General features: G+C 37.3%; 1 protein-coding gene across 1 annotated transcript in view; it reads right to left on the bottom strand.

The window, feature by feature from the left end:
* Positions 1 to 18,883, bottom strand: part of LOC138697926 (lysosomal-associated transmembrane protein 4B-like) — a 64,273-nt gene extending 45,390 nt beyond the window's left edge. The window contains exon 1 of the mRNA XM_069823536.1: positions 18,832 to 18,883. The gene's annotated coding sequence lies outside the window, so the exon portion shown is untranslated. The remainder of the gene's footprint in view (positions 1 to 18,831) is intronic.
* Between the last annotated feature and the right edge of the window lie 488 nt (positions 18,884 to 19,371).

Raw genomic sequence — 19,371 nt, 5'->3', positions numbered from 1 at the left:
ACGGCGACTGGCGACGCACGGAGGAGGTTGGCCTAGGGACGAGGAGGGTTGCCTACTCGAAACCTGGGTATGCAGCGAACCTAGTGTAGTCTGCCGGCGTGGGTTTAGGATTGCGCCTAGCTTGAGGGTTAGCGCAATATATCTTTGAAGGTCGCAATGCTGGGTTGTAGTGACCCCCTCTCGAAATGAAATTCAATTCGAAATTCTGTATCTTTACTGTAGGTGTTTCGGAATTTATTCTTTAAGCTCTACAATGCGATAGATTCGATAGAAGTTTTATTTGAAGATCGAGTTTCTAGTCCGCATCCTCTCAGAGCACACACCCAACGAAGTCATGCAACACGCGATTAGTCCTAGGTGTGGCAAAGTATTAAGAAGATTAATCCAGTGTTACACCATTTTAACATTACAAAAGGAAATGCGGCCATGGTGCATGCATCTTCGAAAATTTCACAGTTGTGGGTTCGATATCCAAATGATCAGGCGTACATATGGACTACTATGTGAGAATGAAATATGGAAGATTAGGTCTAACTCAGAGATTGACCAGTTATTAAAAACAGAGGATCTGGTGAGGCATATTAAGTCCTTGAGACATGGCTGGCTGGGTCATATTGAAAGGATGCAAAATACCTGTGGAATAATAGGAGTCGGAAAGAAAGGAAGGCCAAGGAAAAGATGGTTGCAAGACGTGAAAATGGATTTGAAAGTATGGAAGTTAGAAGATGAAAAGAATTGGCACAGCAGAGAAGTGATTGGTCGAGGATTGTGAGAGAAGCCAAGTCCACCCAGGGCTGTAGTGCTATGGAAGAAGAAGAAGAAGAAGAAGAAGAAGAAGAAGAAGAAGAGTTCGATATCTGTAAAAGCATTTGTGTACATTCGTTATCATTGTAATTCTGAGTGTTGCCTCAGGCTATATGCAGAAATCCGTTCTGTCATTGTCTTGCTAGACCGAGAAAACAAAAATAAAAGGGTTGATCAGAGTTCTTATAAGCATATGGAAGTTTATAAGCAGACTTAGGGGTTCTTAAGCACTAGACACAGAGTGATAGGATATGAAGTTGTGTTGTTACTTGACCACACACAGAGACGTCGGAAGCTACAAATAACCTCCTTCTCTTGCACAGTCTGTTGACGTTAAATTATAGCAATCAAACATTGTGCTGCTGTTCTCAAGTGAAGGTTCTTGCGTGTCTCGTCCTATAGTGGCAGTGGAAATTTCGAATGTATAATCAGAACTACAAATCAAAATATAAAACAATACTGCGAAATGTTGAGGAATTCGGTCCTAATTATTTCTCTATTAACGGCGATATGATAGAATGCAAACTGTGTAATTCAGAAATAAGAGGGAACCACAAATTTAATACTACACCCGTGGTAAAAGACATCGTTAACAAATTCAGTTGTTGGGTTCAAACGAACGGGAAGGAATAATGCCCTCTATCGCATATTCAAGCACACAATCTGAATTTTTTTGCAGACTTATGCCACATGATGGTACGGGCTGATATCCCGTTAAATAAATTACAAAAATCCATGTTTTAAAAGTTTAATGGAAAAATGTACAGAAAAGAGCTTGCAAAGTGAAACGACAATGTGGAAGGTGTATTTAAACTATGCATATGAAAAAGTACCTGTTTATGTAAGAGACACATTGTGCTTCACTGTAATGGATGCATGCATGATAGCAACTGAGAAACAACCTCTGAAGATGCAAACTTTTACGTATTTATATTGTAAATATAGTGTATATTAATAATGCGACACTGTTGATATTGTACATATTGTAACTATAGTGTCTATTAATAATGCAACACTGTTAATATTGTAAATATTGTATGTATTGGCTATAATTTATAGCCTTTATTGCATATGTTGCAAATAAGTTCAGAAGTGGTACCATTTAGTATAGTTGATGGTAATACTATTTTTCTGTTGTTTTTAACTCGACTTTACACACAATTTGCCGCTTGTTTACTTGATTACATGTCCATCAGTCACATCCTCCTTAAGCCTTGGTTTTTCTGACCCGACGCATGCGACGTGCGGGATGCGAGGCCCGCCTCGCACAAATCCGGACCACACGAGAGATAGTGAGTGGTTTCTATAGCTACGAGGTGCACAGCCTCACACCTCGCAGTTATAGAAATCACTCGCTATCTCTCGTGTGGTCCGGATTTGGGAGAGGCGGGGCTCGCACCTAGCAAGAAGCATGCGGTTCAGAAAAACCAGTGCTTAAGTAGCCTACTGGTGTAATTGAGTGTAGACATCTTGAATTTGATGTTAACTCTTTATAAGCTTAAGTTCGTTTGTAAAATAACAAACAGAATTCTTCCCTGATGGACTAAAACTCAACATGGAATTCGACATAGGAAGTTATCTTAGAACGTTCGTTAATTTTATTAATTTCAAATAATTAGGTAATATAAGTAAGACTGATATTGGCACCGTTATCTTTGTCAGGTCATCAACATTAAGATCACAGTGCTTATAGTTTTCCTGGTATTTTAATTGAACTTAATGAATGTTGCATGTCATAATAATCATTTCGAGACCGCAAGTCTCTAATTATCTCATGACGAAAAACATGAGTTCAAAAGCGATATCACGAGTTCGCTGTAAGTTGACTTCCGCAGCAAGCTGTACACTGTTGCCATTTACCCTCACTTGGTTCTTTTGGTATTCATTGTTGTTAAATTCCTATAGCTTCTTTTATTCGTTCTATATTTTCACATTCAAATATTTTCTTAGTGCTTCGTACTAACCGCTACTAACTTCGAAAGCAATAATCGAATTGAAAACAGAGATGGGAGAAAAAAAAACTCCTTGGAATGCAACAAATGAACGTAAGATAAATACTATCAGTTATTAGCTCTTCTGGTCGACCTGGTTGGCGAGTTGGCATAGCGCTGGCCTTCTATGCACAAGGTTGCGGGTTCGATCCCGGGCCAGGTCGATGGCATTTAAGTGTGCTTAAATGCGACAGGCTCATGTCAGTAGATTTACTGGAATGTAAAAACTCCTGAGGGACAAAATTCCGGCACATCCGGCAACGCTGATATAACCTCTGGAGTTGCGAGCTTCGTTAAATAAACATAACATTTAACATTATTTTTCCTAGCACCATTCTTTGACTATCAACGTAATAACATCCTTAACGGTCCGTTGAGTATCAATAAGATTGTTCATTGGCTGAGAGACACTCGCTTGGTTATTATTAGGGAACGAATTTTAGTGTGCTAAAAAACTTGAAAATATTTATTTTCTTATGTAGTAAGAAAATGGAAAATATGTATAAAATATTTTGTTTCAATATTACAAAATTTTAAGTATGTATTATAAAAAAAAATCACTTGCCAAACTACTAGGGAAAACATGGAAGTTTTACTTGAAGCAAGTAAGGAGATAGGTGTGGAAGTATTAAATCCCTAAAACCAAGTACCGTATATAATTATGTCTCGTGACCAGAATATAGTACGAAATGGAAATATAAACAGTGGAAATTTATTCTTTGAAAAGGTGGAAAAATTCAAATATCTCGGAGCAACAGTAGCAAATATAATGGCACTCGAGAGGAAATTAAACGCAGAATAAATATGGGAAGTGCTTGTTATTATTCGGTTGAGAAGCTTTTGTCATCTAGTCTGGTTTCAAAAAAGCTGAAAGTTAGAATTTATAAAACAGTTACAATACCGGTTGTTCTGTGTGGTTGTGAAATTTGGACTCTTAATTTGAGAGAGGAACAGAGTTTAAGTATGTTGGAGAATAAGGTGCTTAGGAAAATATTTGGGGCTAAGAGGGTGAAGTTACAAGAGAATGGAGAAAGTTACACAACGGAGAACTGCACGTATTGTATTCTTCACCTGACATAATTAGGAATACTAAATCCAGACGTTTGTGATGGGCAGGGCATGTAGCACGTATGAGTGAATCCAGAAATGCATATATAGAGTGTGAGTTGGGAGACCTGAGGGGAAAAAGACCTTTGAGGAGGCCAAGACGTAGATGGGAGGATAATATTAAAATGGATTTGAGGAAGGTAGGATTTGATGTTAGAGACTGGATTAATCTTGTACAGGATAGGAACCGATGACGGGCTTATGTGAGGACAGCAATGAACTTGCGGGTTCTCTGAAAGCCATTTGTAAGTAAGTAATCGTATTGACAATGGTGGGTTTAAACAGCTCACTGTTGCAGTGAATAATGAAGACTTTCTCCAAGTTTTCCATCACAAACCATGTCGGAAGTCTCAGAACAATGCATGATAGTGGGAAAGGACCGTTCAAGACCACAAGAAGTTAGTCTTGCGTATTTCATCAAAGGAATGTCACTGACACACAAACTCTCAATTTGCAAAACTTTAACACCTTCGTGGGAAGAAATTTTCATCCAATAATAAAGTCATGCAGTCCGCAAACCAGTGGTTTGCTGAGGTTGGACAACCCTTATTGCAGGAAGCTGTGGAAATGTTGGAACATAGCTGGGAAAAGTGCATCAATCTACTAGGAGACTGTGTGAAAAATGAGAAGATTTTTTTCAGCTATAAGTGGGTCAGGGCTACAGCATAAGGGGTCTATCCTCGTATTATTAAACAATAATTTTTGTGTGTTTAAATGTGTTACATGTAAGTTGTGAGCAGATTTTCCAAGTGACGTTCCCAAAACTTGCCCCCCCCCCTTAAATTCCTGACTATGTCACTGCATAAGTCCAGCGAAGTTAACATTCAAGCAAAATCACTGTTTATCTCCATAAAGTAGGGACTGTACCTTAACAGAAAGCTGGGAATATACAATTTGATTAATATTAATGAGATGATTATGAATGACACGTTGCATCATGCGTTTTTAGACAAAGCGCGGCGGTTCAACCAGCAATTACGTAAAAAAAAACATCAAGTGATATGAAGCATCGTGCCGCTGCAGCAGTCATTAAAATCGGCCTTGCACACAATGATTCACCATAGGTGTTGTCATTTAAATACAATTTAGTCACAAATTGTCCGGAAGTGACTCGCAGTTTCAATTCAGTCGGTTTAATTAACATTCCAATTGAGCGACACCTTCAGTCAACATAAACTGATCAACGATTTCGATGATGATTATGATGATGATGTATTAGATAAGTGACTATCTAACAGCCCTTCCCAGCGACCGATACTAATTAGTAGAGCCCGGATTTGTATGTATTTATGAAGTAAGAAATATGCATGCAAATATTCATCATCATCATCCTTCACGAATTAGGCCTTTGTAGACCTCTTTCGGTCCATCTAGCAGTCTTCTAAAAACTTTCCTGGTCGACGATGTCCTCTAGGTTTATACTGCATCATAATGTTTGGGATTCTTGAATTTTCCATTCTTCTTAGATGATCTAGCCAATTTAATTTGTATTTAATTTATATTATGATCTATAAATTCTTAAATTATGCATTATTCATACTATAATATTTACATCATAAATGTTGTTAGTTTTAAATGGTGTAAAAAGATTATAGTTTTCAAAACCTCAATTCATGCACAATTTGTTGAAAAGAAAACAAGCATGCAATGTAAATTCAGTGACTAATATTGTTATGATAATCGCTCAAAACCATGTTTCTTAAATTAGTTTGCAATTAATATGCATATTGCATATGGATCTACTAACCAGAATCGATTTAACGTCAACTCTTTAGGTTGACATATAAGTTCGTAGCGTTGTTTTTCGTCATTACAACACTGTGGCGTTAGATTGTTTATCATTTGTTATTTGAAGTGTTGGACTTGTAAAAACACTTTGAATTATGCGGATTTGAAGAAAGTTTGTGCTGTTTGTGAGCTAAAGAAGATGGAGTGTTAAGTGAAAAAAACTATCACTTGCAACATATTCTTCGGTGTGAGTTTAATAATGGAGGAAAGACAGCGGAGGCGGTTCGAAACATTTGTGCCGTGTACGGGGAGAATGTCATCGGAGAAATCACTGCACGAAAATGGTTTCTGTTGCTTCGACACACAACACCTCATACGAAAGTTAGTGTCCATTCACAGAAGGTCTATTGAAATAAAGAAGGCATCGTGTACTATGAGTTGGTTCCCATGAATGTAACCATAACTTTTGACATTATTATTGTCAACAATTCAGACGCCATGCAACCGAAATTGAAGAAAAATTACCAGGAAGATTATATCAAGTGCTGCTGCAACACGATAATGCATGCCCGCACTCTGCTAACATGATGAAATCAGCTATCCAGGAGCTTGGTTGGGAGGTGATTGCACATCTCACATATTCTCCCGATGTTGCGCCCTCCGATTTCCATCTTCTCTGTCCTCTATAAAACATTCTTCAAGAAAACCCCTTTGATATCGAAGGTGCTTTACAAACTTGGCTTGACGAGTTCTTAAACTCAAAACCAGCAGATTTCCTCAGACGCGGAATCGAAAAACTGCCCCAGCTGTGACAGGGAGTAATAAATAATGTAGAAGAATATATTACTGATTAATTTTTGTCTTTTAATAATCTCAAATGAAATATTTTGTCACAGCGAGAAAACACTACGAACCGTTGCATCAACCCAATATAATATCCGAGGATATACTCTGAATTGAATTCCAGTTTATTTGGTGAAAACCCATCTAGCATGAAGATCAAGAATTAGAGGTGCGACATAGTGATGACGGTGAAGATAACGATGTAGATGATAATTATTTATTAGAGATGGGAAAAGTTGTTACTTTCTTGTAACGGTTCCAACTGTTGCAGCTTCTTGAAAATACTAGGTTCCAAATAACAGTTCCGAAATAACAGTACCATATGTAACTTGTGTGTAACTACAATATGCACAGTAGTTCACAGTCTACTATATACAGTCGCGAAGCTCAATATGTAGTAAAAATGCAATTTATTATTTTAATGAAGTATATTAAATTCCACCATAAACTCGAAGATACCTGCGAGAAATAGGTTAATATTATTTTTGTTTGTGCAAAACGAACTGAAATTTACTATAATCGCTTCACTCATTCAAGATTATAGCGATAATGAACTATGAAACTAATAAATATTAATTTGCATTTCCCTTTACAACAATATAATAACAATAATAATGGAAATATGAATTAATGGGAGTAACTTACGTGTACCGGTACTTGTAGTGTAGGCTTACGTAGTTAACAAAGTGGGATGAGGTTAAGCAATAATAATCACACCAGAATTGGAAATAAAACGTGATCAATAAATTTTATTTTAACAGACTTACTTTTTCTACGTCTCTAGTAAAGTAACAAATAAAAATAACAACAAAATTAACAGCTATAATTAAAAACATATCTTTTGAAAAAAAAAGTGGGCCTAAGTTGTCTGAAAATGTACAATTATTGAAGGAATCAGCTGATACAGACGTAGAATTAGTGCAAAGCTTTTGTTTCTCAGCTGCAGGTAATAACAGAACAGGTTTATTTGAAACATCAAATGAAGTTGGAACTGCATTCCAGATTAATTTATTTTTGTTTTCATTTATAAATTGTGTGTTTTCGAAATGAAGAGAGCAAAACTTTATATTATTATAAAGATATGCTTCATTCTTTGTCATTAGATCTTCCCTCCTGCTGTTTATTAACAACTTTTTGCATCTAGAAGTAAAATAAGAAATAGATGTTAGGATTTTTCTTCACGAGCATCAATGTGAAATACGCAACGACCTAGCACTCGATGGAAATACGACTCAGTCCACTCTAAATCCAAAGTCGACCGTGGACAGTCTATTGTTTCTAGTTGCTAACCGCTTGGAGCGCTTTATCGCGAGATTTGCAAAAAATCACCTCAAGCTTCGCGACTGTATATAGTAGACTGTGGTAGTATCTTGGAACCGCACGGTAGACTAATATCTGATGGAACGGTAGTATTTTGAAACAGATACGTACTGCTAGTATTAATTGTAATAGTGGTATTTTGGAATATGCACGTACGACTAGTAATATAACAGTGGTATTTAGGACGCTAAATGATCACGTACTTCCCTGTATGCCATGTGATGCAGTATGATGCCATAATGAGCCGAGATGTGAATTCGTGGAAAGTAAATGTTTTCTAATGCCAAATTGAATTCGTAGATCAGGTTTGTTCGAAGCAGGAAATGTAATGCAATTTTAAATTATTTGTAAATTTTATTGGTCACGAAATCGAAGTGGATCCCAATTGTAAATAAAACCTAATCTATTCTTTTCTCTTCTGCTCAGCTCAAGTTTACAATAGTGTTTAATTTATGCAAAAATTAGTAAATAAAAGCTATTTAATCATTTCGACGTGCTAAAATTCATATTAATACCGTCATGAAGAATAATAATCTCATTGTAATGAAATATCAAAATTTACCGTTGTATTTTTGTAAATAAAAAACTCCGACAAGTCATGTTTCAACAGAATTTAGTTTAATTTCAAGAATTGGTACTGAAACTAAAACTGTAAAATATTTGTAAATAAAACATAACCTATATATTTTCACCTGCCTTGATAAAATTCACAATGTAGTTACTGTACTCTAATACAGGCATTATGCTAATAATTGTTTGATAGAATCCTATAGGCTACTCGGTAACATTAGTTTCAAGATAATGTGTACATTTTTTAATGAGGCTCTTCATATCTTTACTATTTATCTTTCACTTTAAATTCCAACATTCAGTGCGACGAAAGGATTCCCATTTCTGCTTTCAAACAGTGGCGCCAACTTATATGGGCTCGAAGGATCCGAGCCCACCCAATAATTTATCGTGTTATCATATACTTACAACATTTATTTAACTTATACCTCAAATGTTTGAGCCCACCCAGTGTTTTCTAAAAGTTGGCGCCACTGCTTTCAATAGTGCCAAACATGTTCCGTTCTGTTGTCATAATGTAGTTCCAAAGTGAAACGAGTATTTTGTAACAGCAAATATTTCGTACGAGCGTTGTTTTGGGACGTAGTTATTTTTCCCCACCTCTATTATTTATGAGCATGACAGTGATAAGTAGAGCCCGGATGTTTGGCAAAATGCCTTTTTCACTGGGTGAAAGTAAATCATTATTTACATAGATATAAATGCGATTTGGAGTAAATCAAAGTGATAGGACCAATTTTTACTTTGCCTATTTTTCCTTTTTAAGGCGTTTCTTACTAAAAAAAATGCCTTTTTGTTATTTTAAAGCACCATTTCTTGTTTATTTGCAGTTTTCTAATTGATTGTAATGTAATGTATATAAAATTTAAATAATATTTGAAACAATGACTAACTTTAGTAACAATAATAAATAAAAGTAATTTATTTCGATGCTTAATCTGCTAATAATCGTGCTTTAATACTATTGGTGTAATATGAACAATGACCGACAATCCACAGTTACGTCCACACCTGTGGAGTAACGGTTAGCGCGTCTAGCAGAGAAACCAGATGGCCCGGGTTCGATTCCCGTCGAGGCAAGTTACCTGGTTGAGATTTTTTCCGGGGTTTTCCTTCAACCCAATATGAGCAAATGCTGGGTAACTTTCGGTGTTGGACCCCGGACTCATTTCACCGGCATTATCACCATCTCATTCAGACGCTACATAATCTAAGCTGTTGATAAAGCATCGTAAAATAACCTACTAAAATAAATACAGTTACAAATAGCATGTCTTCACGATAGCAACAATCACCTTTATAATTTTCAAAATTAAGCTCATTCTCATAGAAGTTGTCACATATTTATTTACTTATTTACTGGCTTTTAAGGAACCCGGAGGTTCATTGCCGCCCTCACATAAGCCCGCCATTGGTCCCTATCCTGAGCAAGATTAATCTAGTCTCTACCATCATATCCCACCTCCCTCAAATCCATTTTAATATTATCTTCCCATCTACGTCTCGCCTGGTTGGCGAGTTGGTATAGCGCTGGCCTTCTATGCCCAAGGTTGCGGGTTCGATCCCGGGCCAGGTCTATGGCATTTAAGTGTGCTTAAATGTGACAGGCTCATGTCAGTAGATTTACTGGCATGTAAAAACTCCTGCGGGACAAAATTCCGGCACATCCGGCGACGCTGATATAACCTCTGCAGTTGCGAGCGTCGTTAAATAAAACATAACATTAACATCTACGTCTCGGCCTCTCCAAAGGTCTTTTTCCCTCCTGCCTCCCAACTAACATACTATATGCATTTCTGGATTCGCCCGTACGTGCTACATGCCCTGTCCATATTTGAAGGTTTCGTAACAAGCTGTTTTTTTTTTACGGTGATGGGTTGTTAGCCCTTCACATGTCATTTCCAATTGTTTGATTTCATATTTTCAAATCTTACTATTACAATTTTGTGCTACACGTGTTTATTGTTGTAGAAGAAAGAAATTTGAGTGAGGAACAGTCAGTTACTGTAGGATGACGGAAGGCATAAGATCGGTTAGCTACAATCGGTAGAATGCCTAAGTTCAGTAAACCATTGAAAAGTAAACTTCATGCTTACGTTAGTGAATTTGGTGCCCATGTGTTTTTAGCCGATGGAACAGTTTTGTTATGTAAGGTTTGTGAAAAGACAGTTAATCAAGAAAAAAAGTTTTTTATAAGTCAACAAGTGTCATCTACGAAGTAAATATGTGAGTTATGTTGATGTAATTTAAATTTATTGCTAAAATGTATTATGTTTTTTTTTTAATTTATAATGCCTTTTTCAAAGATTATTGTACCTTTTTTACGTTTTTATTGTCTTTTTTTTTGCCTGCCTATTTTAACTGTTATAAATGCCTAAACATCCGGGCTCTAGTGTTAAGGATGAAAAGAGCGATGGCAAGAATCTTACGCGCGAGCAGCGGGAGTCCCAGCTGCGGGAATATAACTAAAGCCCGGATGTTAGGTAAAATGCCTTTTTAAAACTGAGTGTATGTTTGAAAGACCTATTAGAGATAAACACGTTTCCACACATTTGGGGACGATAGGCCCAATTTTTATTTCGCCTATTTTAGCTCCCGTTGCCTATTTTAAGGTTAAATGCCCTTTTTTTTTAGCCTTTTTACGTCGTTATTGTACATTTTCTTTTTTTTTAATGCATTTAAAATAAACCGCACCTAAATTATATAAAAAAAAAACAAAAAAGAACGATTGTACAAATTAAAAATATATATTCACCTCACACAACTATGTGCTGAGAACCTTATTCTCCAGCAATACATATGCTTCCAAGAAGTCGTAAACTTTTCTCCCCTACCGAGTCCATCTTTTATGTCACTTAACAAAGATGTTTGAACAATATAACCCTCAGTGCTCAGGTCACTTCGGGGTTTACTAGCGAAAGAAAGGGGATGAGGGAAGTATTAAAAGCAAATCTCCAGGTCCCGTTACTGTTGTCGCTTGCACGCACAAGTCACGCGTACTTTGAAGTCTCTAATCCTTTCTCACACACCTCGTTTAGAGACAATACACAGTCGGTTTTTCCCGATCTCTGAAAGAAAGTAGAGACAGTCCTTCTAAAATAAGTTGTTTTAAGTTTGCTCCACCATGAAAAACGTTCTCTCTGACAGGCGGCTCACTATGACACTTGACAACTCAAAAGAGCATCTTGTTGTGACGTGTAACCAAGGAAAGTGAGTACCGTATGGGATAGTTTATTAAGTATTTATCTATTCTTTTGTCTGTTTCCATGAATAATAAATGCCTATTTCACTGCCTATTTTTACTATTTTTAGTGCCTATATGCCTGCCTATTTTAACCAAAATAAATGCCTAAAGGTACGTTTTCCTCGGTGCGACTATCGCGATGATCGTTCAACGATAATCGCTGATCACTATTTCTTTGTATTTCCTATGGAGCTGTTTTCCTCCGAGCGACTGCCGCTAGAGTCGTTAACGACGATCCTACGCATTGAATAGTCGTTCAGGAAAAGGTTGAATATAATCGTCAGTCGCTAACGTTTATTGTGAGAAAGACGTGCATCATGGCTCCTTCGCTTTCTGACGCGGATGATGAAATTCTTCTCGGGGAAGTGGCGAATCATCCCTCACTGTGGCAGCTGTTACATGCGTCCTACAAGGATCAAAGGGTCAAGGACAATATATGGGCTCAGTTTGTCAATAAAGTTGGAAAATAAAGTTATTAATTAAATTATTTAAATTTTTTATACAGTCTCTCTTCATCTTTGAGCTCAAGCAGACGGTGTTTTTTTTTTTTTTTTTTGCTCTTTTCATCCCATACGTATGGAGAAGTATTTCGTTGTCTTCCATCTCCTCAATCAAAAGGCATTTAAGTAATCTTTTACGTCTACTCATTAAACTCATTCTGTTAAACACAATCTTCCTCTAGAACAGCCGTGGCGAAAATTTGACTCACGAACACATTGTGGCTCGCAATGATAGCTATGCATTTCTCTTGCTTCCTACCGTCTCCAACCCCCACCCTCTCACTCACTGGAGTCAAACTTCGTTCCATTTGTGTTTTTCTCTGACCTGCGAGAGGCGTATCGTCGCAATGTCTCTCTCGAAACCATGTACCTCTACAAAAACGAAAGTTTCAAAGTAGGGTGGGAGGACGTATTTTTTTGTTGTCAATATGATGAGAATATTAAATGTATGATTTGTTCACAAGTATTACGAGGAAAAGGTTATGTAACATAAAACGGCATTATACTACATGTTACTCATGAAACATTAAAAGGTTGTGTTATTATTATTATTATTATTATTATTATTATTATTATTATTATTATTATTATTATTATTATTACCTCTGTACGTCGATCCTTTTTCAGCAGATGTACGAATAATACGGTTAGATCTTCAATTTAAACTCACAGATTTACAACGTGATGTTAAATGAAAGTTATATGTAAGGACTTGAAAAATGTTGAACTTTTCAAATCTTAGCCAAAAAAAAAAATAAATAAATAAATAAATATCCGAAGCTTCGTTCATTCGCTTGCTCTGTTGAAGCCATGTTCGCTATAACTTACGTTTGTGGAAAATTATTTTCAACAATGAAAATAGTAAAAACCAAATTTAGATCATGACTGACAGACAAATACCTTCGTGATCAACTACTACTGGCAGTAAGTGACATAATTCGTGATTTTGAAACTCTGTCGCAGAGACATTCTGAAGACAGTTAATTTTAGGTTGTGATAATGTGTCCTATGTTTTCTTATTAATTTATTTCTTCGTTAGACGTACTAAACATTAGTTTGTAGCTTTGTACTGTATAAAATTATATTTGAGTGCTTGACGTAAGGAAAATGAAAATCCGTTAATAAGTCAAACAGTTGCTTCACTTCCCCTTCGGGTGTCCGCCTCCCTCCATAGGTGCTATGCACGCTGCAGGTTACACAGTGGCTCGGCGCACGATCATATTTTCGCCACGGCTGCTCTAGAACGATGCAATTGCGAATGAAAACACGCGACTAGTGAAAAATCAACAAATCGTAGACGCTCCGAGCAAAATGGTAACCAACGATTGTCGTTCAACGTTTCATCGCAATAGTCGCACCGAGGAAAACGTACCTTAAACATCCGGGCTCTAATTATAACTGTTTCGGCGGGAGACCGAGCTCTGCCATTTTGGGGAAATATTTCGATCAGGACTTCTTGCACAACTAAAAAGCGAGGAATAGTAAGAAACCAAAACAAGATGGTTCATCAACCTGCCTGCCTTCCGGCGTTTATAAATAGATGTCTTGGCATCCTATACAACGTAGGATTGTGTACACAATTCATTTGCATCTTGTAGAGCTGTAGACATAAGCACACCCACACGCGAACGCACACGAGTACAGGGAATTTCAGTGTATACTGCATTCTGTACAAGTGATAAGAATGTGTTTTTGGTAATATGTGAAAATGTCTACGTACTCTTCAGTCGAAAACTCCTTACTTTTCGATAAAAAGAAGGAATATTTTGTATGAAACTACTTTTGAAACATACTGTAATTCCGTGACTGTAATTTCCTCCCGCCCACTCTTCCTTGTCTGTCAATTTGGTGTTCAAGTCAATTCGCAAAGCGGAGACACGCTTTTAGCATCAGCCATTTTGATAATGTTTCAGATGAAACTTAATGATTCAATATTAAACATAGCAAGGCCAACTTTACAACGCTCAAAGTTTCGAGTTGCAGCGGAAGTTGCTGCCTTCATAGTTCATTTACTTACTGTCCTGTTCTTGTCCTAAGGATATGTTAGATCAATGCATAATGTGAGATAGGTAGACAGTGGATGCGGGATGACTTATCGTTGAATGTAGGTGCACATTTACTATATGTTACATTTTTTTTTTCATTCAGACCATTGGCTCAACAGGTTTTAAACGTAAACAGACGACGTCAACATGCTACTGTATCTCCGTACAGTCAGAAGGAAAAGAAAAATAACGTACTGTAGTACATACCTTGTAAGTTCAGTCCTCGTCATCACTGATGCAATTACCAGCGTTGCAGTAAACGACGATATATTCTCGTAAGCTGTCGAAGCTGAATCGTCTTCGCCTGTCGCTTAAACAGATTTTGTATCGAGAGAATTTCTGAAGAAAAACTCTAAAATGGGGATCACTCAATTTCTTTAGAGGAATATTTGAACTGAGCATCATGTTGCACGTGTCGTTTAGACCCGCACAACTAAATTATTTAAACAGATTTTGTATCGAGAGAATTTCTGAAGAAAAACTCTAAAATGGGGATCGCTCAATTTCTTTAGAGGAATATTTGCACTGAGCATCATGTTGCACGTGTCGTTTAGACCCGCACAACTAAATTATTTAAACAGATTTTGTATCGAGAGAATTTCTGAAGAAAAACTCTAAAATGGGGATCGCTCAATTTCTTTAGAGGAATATTTGCACTGAGCATCATGTTGCACGTGACGTTTAGGCCCGCACAACTAAATGATGATGATGTTGATGATGATGATGATGATGGTGATGATGATGATGGTTCCTCAGATTTCATTTCAACGCATTTCCTGTGTGATGTACTGTTCCAATGTTTCTCTATAGCCTGAGTTGTTCTGGTTTTTATTTCAATTTTACATACATTACACACGATATTGTCTTCGTTAATACATAAAATGTCACTCTTATAGTTTTTAATTGCATTTCGTATCTCTAAGCGAATTTAAGTTTTGACTTCGACGTTATGAATGGATCAGCATTACACTATTCAACTCGTACTAAATACTTGAGCAGGATAACACAACTGCACACATCGCGTTGCAATGTGGACCGGGGTTCCTTCGTTATGTACGCTGCTGTACTCGCCAGGTACACAAAAGACGAACGACGCGGCACGTGCCATATACTCCGATACGAAACAACTTCACTTTTCCTTAAGTCATCCCGCATCCACTGTCTGGAGATAGGCAATGGCGAGCTCCCACGTTCCAGGCCCGGTTAATGTATCCATTTCTATTTTGTCATGTTTTTGTAAGTTTAGAATAATTATAGCTGTATATTATAGACGTGTTGCCTGTATTTTATAATGGAGTGAGAGGTCGGAAGCAAAAAAAATATATACTGTATATTTTTTTAATGGACGTCCTTCAGTAGCATGGAGAAAAAATGTTTAATTAAATATCTCTAATACTTTTCGAGTTACACATATGACGTAAAACGTGAGACTGTTTCAATTGAATTGACCATTTAAATAAGGACAACACTTCTCATCTCCGATAAGTTTGTCGCTTATTTCCAGCAACTTGCGATTTCCAAGTCTGTTTTCCTCATCACTTCCACATTCTTTTAGATAAAGTCATGAAATTTTGCATGTAACTTTATTTCATACTGGAGAACAAAACCCTACCTTTAACACTGTTTTATTATTTCAAGTTCTTTTTCGTTAATAATTTATTCTTAATGTAAAAATAATTAAATTTTACAATTCATGGCGAACAAATCGCGAAAAATTATTTTTTATATATTCAACTGAAAATGACAGGATTATACATTATACATAAAACAGAATAGAAAGCATTAAAAAATATTGAAAATTGTAGGCTACAAGATATCAGAGAAACCAATTTTCCCTTTACAAATTGCTCCCCCAATTTAAAAATATATCTACTCTTAACAATAAAAGTCTTTTTTATCTTAAAATGGTTTATTAATTTAGTAATAGACCCTATTGTCTAATCACTACACTATGTTCAGTTCAAAATCGATTCAGAATATGTAGAAACTAAATTTTGAATTTGACTACATTTTTATTAGCGAAAGGTGTACATACTGCCTTTAAGAATGTTATTGTTTCTTTTTTTAATGCAATGCTTTAATCTCAACATTGTTCTGCCTTTAAGAATGTTATTGTTTCTTTTTTTAATGCAATGCCTTAATCTCAACATTGTTCTGATCTCGCGTTTACAGTCAGTAATTGATAGAGTTTATTTCAAAGGAGAAAGAAACACTGCATTAGGTCCTGCAACCATTGAACAACCACACGTTTCCTCTCCTCAGAGAAGTAACTATTTTGCAAATCTGGCTTTCAGGTAGAAGCTCCCTGTGAAGGAGGCTTGAATAATTTCAAGGGAAAAATTGTTCCGGGGCCGGGTATCGATCCTGGGACCCTTCGCTCAGCGTACGAATGCTCTACCGACTGAGCTACCCCAGGAATTATACACGACACCGTCACAATTGTGAGGAGGGTAGTTCAGTTGGTAGAGCATTCGTGCGCTAAGCGAAGAGTCCCGGGATCGATACCCAACCCCGGAACAATTTTTCCCTTGAAATTATTCAAGTAGGCCTAACTATTTTATTAGAGAGCGACATTTTCGAGTTGGCAAAAGTGAATGTTCCACCAACTCTCTGTAATAATGTTAACTATTTATTAGTAATCAGTATTAGCTTCGAAACGCAGAAATAGTGTTTCTCACAGTAAGACACTGTATTGAGGAAAGAAACAATTCCTCTCCTCCTCGTTCCTGAACAAAGTGGTGATAAAGTTAAGATTTTCCGCGTATTTAGGGAAAGAATGGTCCTGTTTTAAAAGAGAATGCCACTTAAAAATGGTCTACTATACTCCAACCAGAAGAAAATCTCAGGGGAATGAGACGCAGCGGGGTAATGCTATGAATGCATGTTAATGTCATAAGGTCACACACGTGGGTACAAGCATCTCCATTGGCTAACTCTCAAAGCACAAACGATAACACTGATACACACATACTTATACTACCCTAGTTACAAAATTAGATCACCGTTAATCTCCTGGTCTTTTAATCTCTCCGTGCAGGAAATAACATATACAGGAGAGCGCATGTTTTTTTAACTGACGTTATAACGGTAATATTATCTATCTACTTCGCTTCAATAGATGACGCGATAGTAAGCACATTCCTTTCACGGTTAATCTCCTGGTTGGAGAACAGTAGTGGCCAGAGTGCTGAATTCATAATTCTGTAGACCCGGGTTCGATCCCTGGAATAACTCTGATTTATAACTTGGGTTGGGCAAGCCCGTGGTCCAGGTTACATAGGGATTTTCTCTGGGAGCTTCGGTTCTGTGGCATCCCAATAACAATAAATCATCATCATCATTTCCATCATCATCGTCATATCTCATCAAGGGTACAGCGTAGACCAGACTCGTATGGCTTACTCTGGGCAACGACTCTGTCTGCACACTTCATATGGGTGAATGACGAACCATTATCCGCCATTAGTTAAGAAAATAGGTGTGGCTGTGTGGGGGACACAGCCGTGGATTTTACGTGAATACGTAGCGACAGATCTAGACGAGATCTTTCGTTTGTCACGAAAATCCTGATGCTAACACATCGGAGTTGCGAGATATAGGCATACTACCCGGAAATTTTCGCTCACGCCCAAAATGGCCGCCAGATGCCACGCCCCATTAAGTTCATGTTCACATCTTAGTAGTATACCCGATCGAACGAGACCACATTTATTTCAATCGTATGATGTCGGAATGGATCACCCTGCAAACGTTACATCGAAGTTTCCGTCTTGGTACTCCATATATCGCTCTGATTTTGAAGACGTACAGTGGACTCTCCTAAGTTCGACTGAACAGAATTGAAAATTCAGTCCAATAAGGGTAGTGGGTGCGGCAGGTGAAATGAATACAAATTCTTATTTGTTATTCATCAACGAATACAGTACGGTACTTGCATTTCCTGCCCGCCCCGAGACTTGTGTATGCGCTTATAGTACCACAGTGGGTTTTGACAGTTCCGTCTCACAAACGGCATAATTCTCAAATAGAAAAAGAAGAGTTCATTAATTTAATATTAGTGATTAAATATGGATGTCCTAATCAATAAAATATTCTCTTTTCCTTTAACAAAAGTATCACTACAAGACACAGAACCAATTCTCATTCAAATGGAAAATCCATTTTTTAGTGCCCGTATAGGGGCGTGTCTAATTCTCCTACGTAAGCAGTCGAACTATAGAATGTCGAACTTAAGAGCTTCCACTATATTCACGTCAAAAATTGCATGACATGCGATTTAAATTAGAACATCTTGCACATAGAAAATAAAGCATACTTCCAACTACACTAACTACACTGTTTCCTTCATCATAACACAAAAATCCACAAAGCAATTTCTAGTCCGTGGAACTGAAATAAATGAATCGTGACGTCACTTGTACCGCTCAACTAACAACAACGCAATTATTCGCTGATTTTCATAGAAGGCGTGGCTTGTTCTATCACCTAGCAGCACACGAAAAGGTGCTGACAGAACACTCATATCTTCAAAGATCTAATTCACTATCATTAATGTTTTGTTTCGCTGATTTATCTTAATTATCTTCAAAATTAATCGCTTCAGATATTTCATTTTATATGTAGCTTTGACTATATCAATCGATTAAAAACGACGCTTTACTGTAAAAAGCGGAACGCACCTTTTCTTTGCTGTGCAGGTCTTCCCTACTCGCGTTTCTGTCACAAACTGCGGAGCGCCAAACTCCGAAGCCTGATCGCCCCCCTCCCCCAACCCTCCCACCCCATTCATAGACCTTGCAAAGACCAGGGCGAACGGGTTTTGTTGATGCTAACATACCGACAGAGTGATGTAACGACTCTTTATTAGGCAGGCCCAGAATTTACAGCGCTTACTTTCACCCGTTGTAATAGTTGTTTCATCAACTATCCGAAGGCAGATCTGAACGTCATAAGCGACACCATAAGGCACCACTCGTGAGGCAATTAAACCAGGAGATAATGGGATAGGATGGCCAGTTCCTCTTCATGTGCTTAGGGTTTAGTAAGCTTCTTTGCTGATTGATTTTTAGCCTTTAAATTTTTAATCAACATAATCATGTGATGGCTTCCCGCGCATTACAAGTTATAGCGGGGGACTGTAATGTGATTACCTCGGCTAATAAAACTAAGAGCTCTGTGACGTCAAAATGTGTTTCTGTGGTACAAAGTTGTGCTGGATA

The sequence above is a fragment of the Periplaneta americana genome, chromosome 4 (genome assembly GCF_040183065.1).
Source record: "Periplaneta americana isolate PAMFEO1 chromosome 4, P.americana_PAMFEO1_priV1, whole genome shotgun sequence".
Lineage (NCBI taxonomy): Eukaryota > Metazoa > Arthropoda > Insecta > Blattodea > Blattidae > Periplaneta > Periplaneta americana.
This window is presented reverse-complemented; position numbering and strand designations above follow the sequence as displayed.